The 13,730-nt window shown below is 48.3% G+C and overlaps 1 protein-coding gene across 5 annotated transcripts in view; it reads left to right on the top strand.

The window, feature by feature from the left end:
* Positions 1 to 13,730, top strand: part of MYH11 (myosin heavy chain 11) — a 101,670-nt gene that overhangs the window by 27,666 nt on the left and 60,274 nt on the right. The window lies entirely within an intron of this gene.

Raw genomic sequence — 13,730 nt, 5'->3', positions numbered from 1 at the left:
TATTTTATCTCACATGCAATAGGAATTTGGTTGTCGTTGCAACTAGATGCTAATTATTAGATTGAGTATAAAATTAATTACTGGTTTTTTTGTTTGCCTTATTTTTTTTATTTTTATTTTTATTGGACAAAATCACGTGAGAATGTAATACAACATTCTTTCTATCACGCTTGATTAGTACAGCCTGGCATAAGAAGATAATTTGTACCAACTTGCTGGGCGCGGTCACGAGTTTACTTCTTGTGTTTCTTTGGTGTTTGGCACAGTCCCTCTAAGACCCCTGATGTGTGTTGTGTTTTCTTGCCTGATGACTCCCTGACACCCAGTCGTGAATTGATCTGACTTTTTCATGGCCTTTCCACGCTTGGGGACTGACACTCTTCCCCTTCAGGGAAATTGAGGATTTTGGAGAGCTGTTTCCTTTTTTGTGTTTATATCACGATGGTGATGTTGACACTGAATAATCCGCGAGGTGAAGCCGTTGAGTGAGTGGAGGAGAATGCTTCAGTGGGGTCTGATTCCTAAGTGGTGGATTCCTCGAACAATATTTTTGCGTTGTGATGTCTTTTGCTCCTGGACAACCTTCCAACTGTGGGGCACTCGATGACGAGGACCCCTGTACCCATACATTTCATTCGTTTCAGGCCCTACATTTCAACACAAAATTATATAGTGAACATAAAATTACTTAGAAATGTAGACACGTTTTAAAGCCCCAAGAGAAAATGGCAACCAAGAGCACACACGCGTCCATAAATGATAAGCTCTTTGTTTCGTTGGAATGTAATTAACAGCTGCTACGATGCATTTGTTTTGATATCACCTGGTGCTCTCTGGCAAACTTGTGATGATAGACTCCAATGGAAAAACAATCTCAAAAAAGAAGAAAACAAGAAACATCGTGGAGAAAAATGTAAGCTTGGGAAAAATATTTTTCTTCTCTATGAAGTGGGAAGTTGGTTTTGGCGAAGGAACGTGCAGGCCCAGCTTGTGAGTCCGTTGAGAAATGCTGCTACCTCAGGCTGGAAACTCGCTCTGTTGGAATCCACACTGAGCTTTCTGTCTTGTTGGAGAGGTGACGCAGGGGCTGTTGTTTCCTCCTCCGGTCCTTTGTGGAACAAGATGGAGTGTGAAGAGGTGGCGCTGGGGAGGGATGGATTAACATGTTCACTGAATATAGAATGAAACATTTAAAATGTGGTACATGGACTCTGAAGTTCCCGAGGACCCGTAAGCTCTGTAAAGCCCACGGACATCATTCTCGTCTGCCTGTGCATCACTGTCTCTCCAGAGCCTTTCCTGGTACCTGCCATGTAGTAGTTGCTCAGTTAATAGTCGTTGATGAATGCATGAGGAACTATTAGAGTCATGTAAGGGAAAGAACTTGACAGGGGTCAGGATGGGTGGGGGCTTTCCAAGCCTTGAAGGATGGTTTACTAAGATGGGAGAGGGGAGCTGGGATGTATGCCCCCTGAGAATAGCAAAGCCTGAGTGTGGAGGTGAGAATGGGTGTGGTGATGACAGCAGGAGCCAGTCTAAAGGTGGGCGTGGGGAGCTAGTTGGGGAGCTCAGTGCTGCAGGCTCAGCCTTTTGTTGCCTAAGAAGAGTTGGGAATATGGGAGAGACTTTGTAAGACAAAGTTCACAGACAACCCCCTCCCAAAAGGAAACCAAACCCCTTAGGGGAGAAGGAGATGAGAGGAAGTAGGTATTTAAAAATGTGTCACATATGTGAAAATGTAAATTATATCTTGTTTACTTGTAATATTTCCCCTTGCTTTTTTGTGTTTTTTTTTTTGGAGAGATGGTACAAAGTAAAAGGGTGAAAATTCTCCCTTCAGCTCTCATGCATCAGACCCCCAGCTCCCCTCCCCAGAGACAACCATAGTTTCTAGTTTATTAGGTATTTTTCTAGAGATTTCTTTTGCACATGTGTGCGGATACATACCTGTTTCCTACCTCCAAAGGTAGCATTCTGTATGCACTATGATACACTTTGCTAGAGTGTTCCATGTCGGTACCTAAAAGGATTCCTTGTTCCCTTTTTCGGTTTTTATTTAAGGTGTATATACATGAAGATGGTTTAGAGTCAAGTAATTCCTCAAGGCTCGATGGGAAAAATAACCCTCCTTTGTTGCTTCTCTAATTTCCCCTTCTCTAGAGATAACCAGTATCAACTCTTGTAACTGACTTTTTAGTATTGACCTCCATAATCTCTCTAAAAAAAAACTTGATTCTATTGCTGCTATCTTCATTTTTTCTCAGTCTTAGGCATCACGTATTGACTTTTCTTCATGGGAGACGCGGATTTAGCTCGTTCACCCCCTTGCTTTGCCCTTCCTGCCATCTCCCAACACACACACACACACGCATACCCCATTTCATTGACTCCCAACGTAGTTTTATATTAACTTTGATGAAGTCTGTATTCTGAGTTTACAGTAGAATGACTGTACAAATGCTGTTCACAGCTGAGCTCTGCACTTTCTCGTGATCATGTTTCCTGTACAACTGAATTCTTTTCCACAGAGTTAGGAATTGCCTTTTTTTTTCCCAACTTGCTTTTCTATGTACTTAATCCCTAACTCTATCCCCAATTCTCCTTCTAAATGTGTGACTCTCCTTTTAATATGTCCACGTATGGGTTGGGGATCCTACTGATATCCTCTCCTTGAAGGTGATTGCTGCTGGAGCCTTCTGACCTGCCCTGCGTACCCCCTATGTCAGGTAGCTGACATCTGGGATCTTCTTATCGTCTTTGGAATTCCCTTCAATGCTCTCATGGGGGATTCCTGGTTTCCTACTTTCCTGGTCTTCCTCTTCCTTGATTTATTCTCTTGTTGAAATAGAGCACCTTCTCTAGTAGCTTCTCAAGAAAGGATGTACATGAAGAAAACTGAGACCTTGCATATCTGAAAGATTTGACACTTCTCTAATATTTAAGGATAGTTTTGCTGGGTTTAAATTTTTAAGCAAGAAATAGAATTTTTAAGGCATTGCTTCTTCATTGCCTGCTAGCTTCAGCTTCATTTTTGAGAAGGTAAAAGCCAATCTGCTTCTTAGTCCTTAGTACATGACCAGTTTTTTGTTATTGTTTTTTTTTTCTCTCTCTCTCTCCTTCACTGGAGGCTTTTTGACTCTTCTTTCTCCTCCTTTTCATTGTGATGGGATTTATCACGGGTCGTTTTCACCCATACCTGTTCATTGTGATGGAGAGTTAGAGAGCCCTCTTAATCTGTAAACTCATGTCCTTCAATTCTGGGAAATGTTTGAATTGCTTCCTTGTTCACTTCTCTCTCTTTGTGTTCTTCCTTCTGTTTTTTCTAGAAGTCTTCTTATTTCCATAATGGAACTCCAGGACTGTTCCTATCATTTTCACTTATCTTTTTTATACTCTGTTTTCTGGGCAGTGAGCTCACTGTTATCTTACAACCCTTCCACTGAGTTTTAATTTCTGCTACCATATAATTTTTAATTTCTAAGAACTCTGTTTTGTTTTCTGAACACTTCTTTCTGACAGCGCTCTTTTTCTGTGTGATGGGATGTCCTTTTCCTTGGCGGATACTTCTCTACTCGTGTGCATTCTCTCTGTTTCCTCCAAGATGCGTATTTTCCTATCGGTTTGTTGTGACTTCTGCCTGTCACATTAGTGGCTTTCTTCAGATGTCTGGTGATCCTTGGCTGTCTGTTCATCTGGGGTGCTTTTGTCCCTGGGCCCCACACAGGGTATGGAGGCTCCATGCTTGCAGGAGGAGCTGGCTGCTGATGGGCTTGAATATATTATGATGGATCTGGACCATTCCGTTGGGGCACTTCTGGTATATCTTTCAGTCTTTTTTTCTTGGGCTGCCCAGATTCTTCAGAGAAGACTTGTGCAGTCTTCTGCCTGGAGGGGAAAGATATTTCTTTGCACCATCATTTTGAGGGTCTAGGTGAGAAGAAGCCAAGGGTTTCAAACTGTGGATGGAACTTGCACATTATCCTTCGCCTTTTGATATGGCCCCTGTGACACCCCCCACTATGCCCCGCCCCAGGACAGAGGCTCTCTATTTAACCCTCTCCAGAGACTAAATCTGCCTCCTCCTGGGGGCTGTGGGAAGGGCAGTCACTTGGCTGCAGGGAGTGTCGAAGGTATGGGGAGTATCTAGTAGCTTCTCAAACAGACTTTCGACAAATCCTTGTTTTTTATGTCCTCCTACACCCCCTCTTCCAATTCCTGAGGTTTGGGCTGGGGCAGGGGAGTCAGTGGGGAAATGGGGTTGCTTCTCAGGAGTCCCCACTACCAGCTTCGATGTCTTTCTTGGGACTGTCCTCACTCGTCCTGTTTTCTGGCTCCCAAGACTGTGTTGCTTTTCCCTCCTCTACAGTTCATTTGAACTGGTTCACGTGTTTTTGAAAAATCCCTTTCCTGTCATTTTCGTAAGGTGTGGGGGAGGAAGGCACACTCAGTGCACGTGTTCACCCCACTGTCCTTCGATGGAAATTCTCTTGTGCCTTCTTTTCAAAGAAGTGATGATGAGAGTGGCCTTGTACTGCGTGCTTCCTATCTGCTCAGGGCTTTACAGGGATATTCTCAGTTCACCTTTCGCGCAAATCACAAGGCAGACAGGATCAGAATAGGGCCTTTAAAATGAAGCCCTGAAATTATTATGGTGCCCATGTGTGTAATCCAGGATGAAAACGATAAATTACAAAGTCAGGAAGACCAATCAAGTTTTCATTTTTTTCCCCATTACATTTACCTCGGAGGTTTTTAGGAAATAGCAACTATTGCATCCTTTCAAAAGGTTTCTTTATTTTCCCTTCTTTGGTGTGTGTGTGTGTGTGTGTGTGTGTGCATGTGGGCCTGTGTTTCCAGGACTCATTGCTGGAGGCAGGTGCTATTATTAACCGCATTTTATAGCCGGGGAAACAGGCTCAGAGAGGTGTAACCCTAACATAAGACTTGAACTTGGCTTGTCTGACTCCAAAGCCTAAGGATGGCCTGTTTAGTGGATGGGGCTGAGCTGGTCCACAGTGCCCCCTGCTGTTCGTTGGCGATTTGTGCCTTCCTGTCTATCTTCTTACGTCTCAGGGTGTTGAAGGCTCAGCCCTCAAAGCTGCAGTGAGTGACTTCAGTGAATTAACATGATGAAAGCGGGGAAAGCGCGTGTGAAGCTTTCCTGACAAAAACCACTGTGGATCTCCTGCCATCCCTCCATGGGTCCCTGGGGTGTGAAAGGCAGATAAGATTTCATTCTCATCTGCTGAGAGGAGCCGTCAGGATTTGTCACCCTGTGCAAGATAGCACGACTGGAGTGTTTTGTCCTCACTTAATTATCACCACATGGCCACTCTTAGAGGATTAAAACAGACACAGCAGCCCTCAGGCCTTTATCAGCTCAGGCTGTTGGCTGAAACCTCTCCCAGCAGAAGAGAAATCTAGGAGGTGGGAGGAGCCAAAGTATGCTGTACAAGTTCCCACACCAGCTGTATCCCTCCGTCCTCGGTCAGCTGGCCCTGGGGGGCTGGCTCTGGAAACTCAACAGGGACAGGAAGGGCACTGATGTCCACTTCACTTGCTGCTAAATCCCGCATGGCTTGACCCTCACCGGCGCCCTGCAGGACAGCCTTCCCATTTGACATAGTGCGGAAACTGAGGCTCAGAGCACCGAGTGATTTGGCCCCAGAGGGAATGTCAAACCTAGATAGAGACGACACTTTCAGCTGCCCTCAAAACGTCTTTTCCCCCGCTGAAGCAGTGTGGTACACCGTGTAGTGCTGTTACCCCATTTAACAGATGAGGAAACCGAGGCCCCCAAAGGCAACGGAGCATGGCTTAGGCCTAATAATTAGAAAGGACTGAACTTGTCCTGATCCCTGGTCCTCCTGCGACAGAATCACTGCTGTCTATAACTACGTCACTGGCTCACGAGTTTAGATGACCGTGGTGAAGATGGTAGCAGCCGTTGTTAAGCTCTTGGATGTGCCGTGGGTCATTTTAAGCTCTTTGGAGATCCAGTCTCATTTCCTCGTTTTCATATCCTTGAAAGGCGTGGGTGATGATCCCAGTTTTCCTGGTAAGGAAACTGATGGCTCTGAGCTGTCCAGAGCTGGAGCCTGGACATAATTCCAAGTCACTCTGCCCCAGAGACTGTGTTTGGGCAGAGGACCAGTGAGTTGCATGCTTCGTGGCCTCTTGGCGAGTTTGCCATAGTTCTCAGCTCTGTGTCTGCCCGGGCGGGGCTCTGTCGGTCTAGCTCGGTCCTCTTTGAGGTGTCGGGAGGAGATGGTTGGCGCGGTGCTCTGAGTTTTCATGAGAAGCTCACGTTCTTTGGCAGGAAATGAGGAGAAATGTTCATGTGATTCTGACAAGCCTTTGATTGGCTGCCAGAGGTGTCTTCCATGGATGGGAGAGAACTAAGAGGAGTGAATTTCTTTTGATAAGCAGTAAATAGAGTTGAAGAGGCAGACATGCTTAAGGGAGTGGATTTGAGAAGCTCCAGCTGACACTTGGTGACAGTGTGGAATACGCATGCTTCTCCCTCGTCCCTCTGTGTCGTCCCAGCCTCCGAGGGAATCTGGCTCCCCAGTCCTTTTTTCATTCGACAGTGTTAAATGAGGCTCCACTGTCCGGGGGTAGACCCTGGAGGAGGGGTACAGTCTACTGGGGGACAGCTATTACTCAAATCCCATAAATGCATGTACTATGGAGGGGTGGTCCAGGGAGCTTTGAGGTGGACCCCTGGCGGCCTGTCCTAGGCGGGGGGTACAGGGGGGGCAGAGGAGGCCTTCTTGGGAGGTGATGTGACATCCATGAGTCCCTGGGGCTGGAGCAGAGACAAGCAGGGGGAGTGTGAGAGGTAGGAGCTGAGGTCCAGGAGGCTATCAGGAGAATCCCAACATCGCCTTAACTGGCCAGTTCTGCTGTTAGAGACGCCACATCTCCCTGTGGGTCTGGAAAGTTCCTGTTGGGATCCAGCGCGAGTTCTCAGGGCATCTCTGCTTACCCAGAATCTCTCCCTCCCCAACTCTGCTGGGGGCGAAGGGTGGAGAGACGAAGGCGGAAAAAAGAGACAGGCCCTGGCGTGCAGAGCGGTGTTAGGGCGTGGGCTCTTCAGCTGTGTTCAACTCTCAGCTCTGCCAAGGTGCCAGGTGCTTTGTTCCTCAGTGTCCTCGTTTGTCCTGTGAGGATAATAACCGTGCCTACTCTAGTGGGTGTGAGGGTTGATTTGGACAGTGTGTGGGGTGCACAGAACCTGGTCAGGGCAAGTGCAGCCAGTGTCAGCTGTCATCTATCGAGGGCCCACGGTGGAGGCCCAGCGCTGACATTCACCTTGGGTCTGGAACGCTCTAGCATCTGCCCTCAGCGGTGGCTTCAGGTTGGGAGCCACTCTCTGCACACCGTGGAGACTGTGTCCTTTATTCCTCCCTGGCCTGGGGATAGCGGTGACCCTGCAGGGACGTGGGCTTGGCTACGTCCCTCTCGCTGGGTCCCACCGCAGCCTGGCATAGGAAGGGAGGGAGAGAAGCCGTGAGCCTGGGTCTGCTCGATTTTGTCCTTTTATGGTCAGCCTGCAGGCCTCTGGCTCCTCAGCCATAAACCATGAGCTGGTGTTTGGGATCGGGCCGAAATAGCTGTTCTGTGGGGAGCTGGAGTCTCCTGAGAGCAGTCAGGCCTGCTGCGGGGGATGGGAGCCTGGAGCCCTTTATCGCCTCCGAAACCTCATGTGCAGACTTGCACATCCAAGGCTAGACTCCCCCAGTCCTCAGAGAAAGCCGGGAGAGAGGCACGTTTAAGATGGGGTGTGAAGGCTCACCAACCCCAGGGCTCTGGGCTGGGAAGCTGAGCCAGACAGAGGCAATGCTGGAAGCTGCCCGGGGCTCTAGTCCGGCCCTTCTGTCGGGTTCCTTCCCCCCCTGACCTGCTGCATCCCAGGCCCTCTTCTGGGGATGTTCTGCCTCCTTGGAGTCTCTCCCTGGGGATTCCAACACATCCTTCCGGAGGCAGCTCAGTTGTCACCTCAGCTGGGAAGACTTCCTGTCTGTGTCTCAGGGAGCATCAAGACCAGCCCTACCTTCTGTAACCCTTCAAGCCTGTACTCTTAGAGGTTTGCTCACATCTCGCCCTCAGTCATCTCTTTGCTGGTCTGACCCCCACATTGGATCATAAGCCTCCCACAGGCAGAGACTGAGGTCTCGGTGAACTTGTGTTTCCTGGCACATAGTAGGGCTTCACAACTTGTTTGCAGAGTGAATATGTTAATACAAGAATAAGAGTTTACCATTGCTTCTAACTCAGTTCTCTGTGTGTGTGTGTGTGTGTGTGTGTGTGAGAGAGAGAGAGAGAGAGAGAGAGAGAGGGAGAGAGAGATTGAAATCAACAAGCATTTACTGAGTACCTGCTATGTGTCAAGCGTTGTTCCTGGCACCTGGCATCAGGTATAGTCCTTGACCTTCAGGAGCTCACGGGCTAGTAGGAGACGCATTAAAAGCAGTTTTGTAACTGTTGGGAAACTGATAGATCTGTGTGAATATGAAGGAGTCAGGTCTCTTGATTCAGAGATGGTATAAATTTAACATGGTGTTGAAAGAAAGCTTTATGGTGGTATAACTTATGTAGCACAGATTAATCCGTTTTAAGTATATAGTTCACTGGTTCCTTGTGAATTTACAGGGTAATGTACCCATCACCATAATCTAATTTTGTATTTCTGTCACCCCGAAGAGAAATCTTGTGCTTGTTTGTAGTCACTTTCCATTGCCACCCTCAAAGCCAGGCAATCACTAATCTACTTTCTGTCTCTCTGGATTTGCTTATTCTGGACATTTGATATAAGTGGAATGAATCATGTGACATGTGGTTCTTTGTGCCTGGCCTCTGTCACTGAGCATAATAAGGTCTTCAAGGTTCTTCCACATTGTAGCCTGTGTCAGCGCTTCATTCCTTTTTATGGTTGAGTAATATTCCATTTTATAGATAGACCACATTTTGTTTATCCACTTACCAGTTGGTGGACATTTTTATTGGTTCTACTTTTTAGCTATTATAAATCATGTAAAGTAGCCTGATTTTTCTTAAGATGGAAAAGAAAAACTCTGCCTGTCATGTCATGGATAACTGGTCTGTCACCATCCCAAATAATCTGTACTCTTCTTCCCTAAAGAGTATCGGGGTGAACCAGCGATCACCGTGAGGCCAAGTGCTACAGTGGAGGGGACATTTAGACTAGGGGAGCCAGGGCCACCACTCGGCATTGCGGCACATATGTAGAATTAGAAAAAGGCATCTCTTTCTCGAGGCACTTTTCCTCCATCTGCTGGAAGATTGCTGTAATAAATATGCAAATCCACAGTGACCCGTGTGAATGGTTCCCCCTAGAGTTATGCAGTGTACAACTTGTACCACTGTCCATGGCAGCCCTGGAGGGGGTGTGCAGTACGAAAGCCTCCCACTTAGCCCAAGGGAGTCAGAGACCGTGTCATAGAGGAGGTGACTCTCTAGGTGACATTTCAAGCATGGGTTAGGTTATATAACCCAAAGAATTGAAAATGGGTCCTCAAACAAAAACTTGTGCTTGAATATTCATGGAAGTATAGCACTATTCACAGGAGCCAAAAGATAGAAGCAACCCAAGTGCCCCTCAATGGATGAATGGATACACAAAATGTGGTCTGTCCACACAATGGAATATTATTCAGCCATAAAAAAGAACGAAGTTCTAAAACATATCATAACAGAGATGAACCTCAAAAAACACATCATGGCCAGTGAAAGAAAGTGGACACAAAAGGCCATATATTATTTTGTATTTGTATGAAATGTCCAGAATAGTTCAATGCAGTTGACAGCAAGCCAATTGGCGGTTGTCAGGGCTTAATAGGCAGTGGGGAATGGAAAACAACTGCTTAATGGTTGTGGGGTTTTATTTGGGGCTGATTTGACTATCTTGGGACCAGAGAGAGGTTCTTAGCTGCACAATGCTGTCAGTGTACTACCTGCCACTGAATTGTTGGCTTTTACATGGCTTACTTGATGTGACTTGAATTTCACCGCAGTGGAAAAAAGGAAAAGAGAAAAACGGGAATGGATTAGGTAGGAAGAGACACGCTGGAGAGAAGACTTTGGGCAGAAGGAAGTGTGTGCAAAAATCGGGTTGGGGGACTGCTTTGCACATTCAGAGAACTCTGTTCTCTTACATCAGACACAAGTTCAGGTTCAGGCAGGAATCAGAAAAACCCAGGAAATCAGTTTTCCGGGCTCCAGATGGGTCAGCCAGCAGTACCCACACCGGGACCTTCTGCCCACAGCCAGAGCTCTGTTAGCTTCCCACGCTTGGAGGTGGTGTGTTTCCGATGGGACTGTCCCAGGCCAGAGGTCCCCCAGGCGCCCTGAGCACGGAGCCGTCTCCTGGAGCTGGCTCTCTCTCCTGGGGACCTGTGAGGAAAGGCTTTCGGATGAGCATCTGACCCTATAAATCTCGTGTGCTCCGGGCCGAGGCTTCCCAAGGCTGCTGGGAAAGCCTGCCTTTCTCTCTCCCCAAAGCTGATGGATCAAGATAGCCCGTCTGTCTGTCAGCCTCCAGATCGCTCCTTAAAATAGTGCAGGTTGTCTGGGCCAGCCCCAGGGGCTCCTCTCCGCCTGGGTTCTGATCACAGGGTCTTGCTTCCTCCATCGTCTCACCCGTCTGGCCCTTCCGGAATCAGTTTTTAACTGGTTTCCTGTTAGCTCTGTTCCCAAGCGGATTTCCCCGCCTGGGTGGGGGTTGGAGCGCCAGGCATCCCCATTGCCTCAAGTCCAGTACAGGGAGCTGGTGGTGGTGCCAGTGCACGGTGCCCCCTGTGCAGTCACCCCATCAAGAGGGGTGACGCTGACTTCCGTCTCTCTCCAGAGTGTACCCAGGAGATGAAAGATCTATTGTTTTCTTCCTGTTCTTATCCTGGAAGCACGTGCCACCAGTGCACGAGCGTGGGTCCTCTGAGGAAGGCAAAGCCACGCCAGAGCAAAAAGCAGGGCCTTTGGGGGGTCGTCGCAGACTCGGATTGAGTCCAGCCTGCCACTTACTGGCTGTGTGACTGTTCCTGTTCTAGGGCTTCCCAAGGCTGCTGGGAAACTGGGGGGCTTGAAACAGCAGGAATTTGTTAATTCCTCCACAGTTGTAGGGGCCAGAGGTCTGAAATCAAGGTGTCTGCAGGGTTGGTTCCTTCCGGAGGCTCCGAGGGAGAATCCAGCCCATGTCTCTCTCCCAGCTCCTGTGGCTGCCAGCAGTCCTTAGCGTTCCTCGGCTTCTAGACGCATCGCTCTAATCTCTGCTCCATCTTCACACGGCCTGTCCCTGTGACTCATCTCCCTCGTCTTTCTCTGACAAATGAGGACACCGGTCATTGATTTAGGTCCCATCCTAAATCCAGGAGGACCCCATCTAGAGAGCTTTAGTTACATCTGTAAAACCCTTATTCTAAATAAGGTCACCTTCTGGGTGCCTGAGTGGACAGATCCTTTGGGGCCATGGTTCCACCCACTGCTATGACCTTGGGCAGGTCACCTTACTTCTGTGCTCTGTTTTCCTCATCTGTAAAATGGGGCCGCTGTGGGTATTACATGAATCGCTAAGGACAGAGGAGCTCAATGCAGGCCCCTGACACAGTGAGCGCTCCGGCGATGGGCAGGCCGTTGGGTTTTTGTGGGTTTTTTTTTTCCCCTCATTCCTGAGCTGTTTGGCTATAATGGTTTCCCCAAGGGCAATGAAGACTATTAGGTTGACCATTTTGAATGGGATGACGGAACGATTATACAGACTCAAAGCACAAACATGAACGGGACAGAAGCTGGGGAAAAGAAAATCGGTCTCCTGTCCTGATTCTCTGTCCATCTCCTCTCTGCTGGCAAGGTCAAGAGCGGCTTCACCATGTATCTGATGCACATACATGTATTTGAGGGCGGGTATGTGTGTTTGCACATATGTGCATATATTTATGTATATATGTGTCACTCTTTTTAAAACACAAAAGGTACAGTACCCTCTTACCTAGCCTTTTGTTTTTTTAGGTTAATGTACCTTGGAGATTTTTCTGCGTCATTCCATAAAGATCTGCCTGGTGCGTTTTAATGGTTGCCTCACGGGCCATTATTTGGCCGTGCCAGAATAAATACTAGCATTTTATTTAAGCGGTCTTCAGTTGATGGGCCAGTTAAGTAGTCTGTGTTTGGTCTTTTGCTGTTGCTGATACTGTTGCCAGCCTCTGGCCACCATTAAGCTGCTTTCTGTCTCGAGGGATGTGCCTATTCGGGACATTTCGTATCAATAGAACCATACACTATTTGGCCTTTTGTGTCCGACTTCTTTGCCTTAGCGTCATGTCATGCAGGGTCGTGCAGGTGGTAGCAGGAGTCAGAACTTTGTTGCTTTTATGGCTGAAAACATAAATTCTGTGGCATGGCTAAGCCACATTCTGTTTATCCCTTCACCAGTTGGTGGACATTGGTGGCTATTATGATAACGCTGCTGTGAACATTTCTGTGCAAGTCTTACAGGGACACGTTTTTAGGGCTCTTGGGGAGATCCCTGGGTGTGGAATTGCTGGGTCACAAGGTGAATTTGTGTGTCCTTAAGAAATGTCCCAAGTGCAAGAATGTTGAGGAGCGGAGTGATTGGGCCTCTCTGTGTGTCAGAAAGATCCCGCGGAGAAGGGGTTTGGCGGAGGACATCCCAGGATCCGGGGAGATCTTTGATCATGAGGGGCTGTGATGGTGGGATGAAGCCAGAGAAGAAGCTGCAGAAATGCTTGCTGCCTTGGCGTTGACCCTCAGTGGCTATGACTATGCTCTGATTTCTCAGTTATGGTTAATTGGTTGGTGATTAGAGGGGTTGGGAACCCTCTCTGTGTTTCTCATAGCGGGAGGACATGGGCTCCAGAACCTGGCTCCACCCTCTGGGGCCACTTGAAGAGTAGCAGGTGATCAGTAATGCCTGCTTAATCACGTTTAATCTTGTAATGCCCTCTGTACCCACCAGGGTTCTCTGGCGGTGAGCAACAGAGGCTGACTTGACATCTTATCTAGAAAGGAATTTGTGGAGAAGTATCTGGGAGCTCACAGATGGGGGTGGGAAGACTGGGGAGCCAGCCTCAGAAAATGACAGACACTGGGGCTGCTTGGGCTCTGGGAGCAGGAAGCAAAGCCCCCTCAGGGCTCTGGGCACCCACTGTGCTTCCTGTTCTGGGTCCAGCCCCGGGAACCCGACTGACACAGCCTGGGCCCTGTTCTCACCTCTTGGTTGGGGAAGTTTGAGGGACAGCCCCACCAAGACCCACATGATGACAAGGGTAGGACATGGGACATGTTTCCTAAAGGAACCCAGGAGATGGCCTTCCCAGAAGAAGAGGGAATGGATACTGGATTTTCAACCCAAAATGTCCACTACGCCATATTCCAGATGAAGGAACTGAGGCATGGCGTGGTTAAGAATATGTGCCCAAATCCCCAGGGCAGGGAAGTGGGCAAGTGGACCCCATTCTGTCCGGATCCAGTCTGGATCCAAAGTCCATGACCTAATCTGGGCAGAGTGGGTCTCCCAGGACGCTCCAGAGCTGGCAGGGCTGAGACGATCACTGCCTCCTGAACAAATGGGGCTCTAGCATCTTTCTGGGGCTGCCTCTAGGACTCTGGGGTTGGGAGCAGTATCTAAAAGGGCCCTGCTGTCTTCTTGGCTTTGGTCTTGTGCCCTAGGCCCTGAGCAACTAGCCCAGCTG

The sequence above is a fragment of the Rhinolophus ferrumequinum genome, assembly GCF_004115265.2.
Source record: "Rhinolophus ferrumequinum isolate MPI-CBG mRhiFer1 chromosome 15 unlocalized genomic scaffold, mRhiFer1_v1.p scaffold_54_arrow_ctg1_1, whole genome shotgun sequence".
NCBI classification, from domain to species: Eukaryota; Metazoa; Chordata; class Mammalia; order Chiroptera; family Rhinolophidae; genus Rhinolophus; species Rhinolophus ferrumequinum.
The sequence above is the reverse complement of the archived record's forward strand: the minus strand, read 5'-3'. Positions and strand labels throughout refer to the sequence as shown.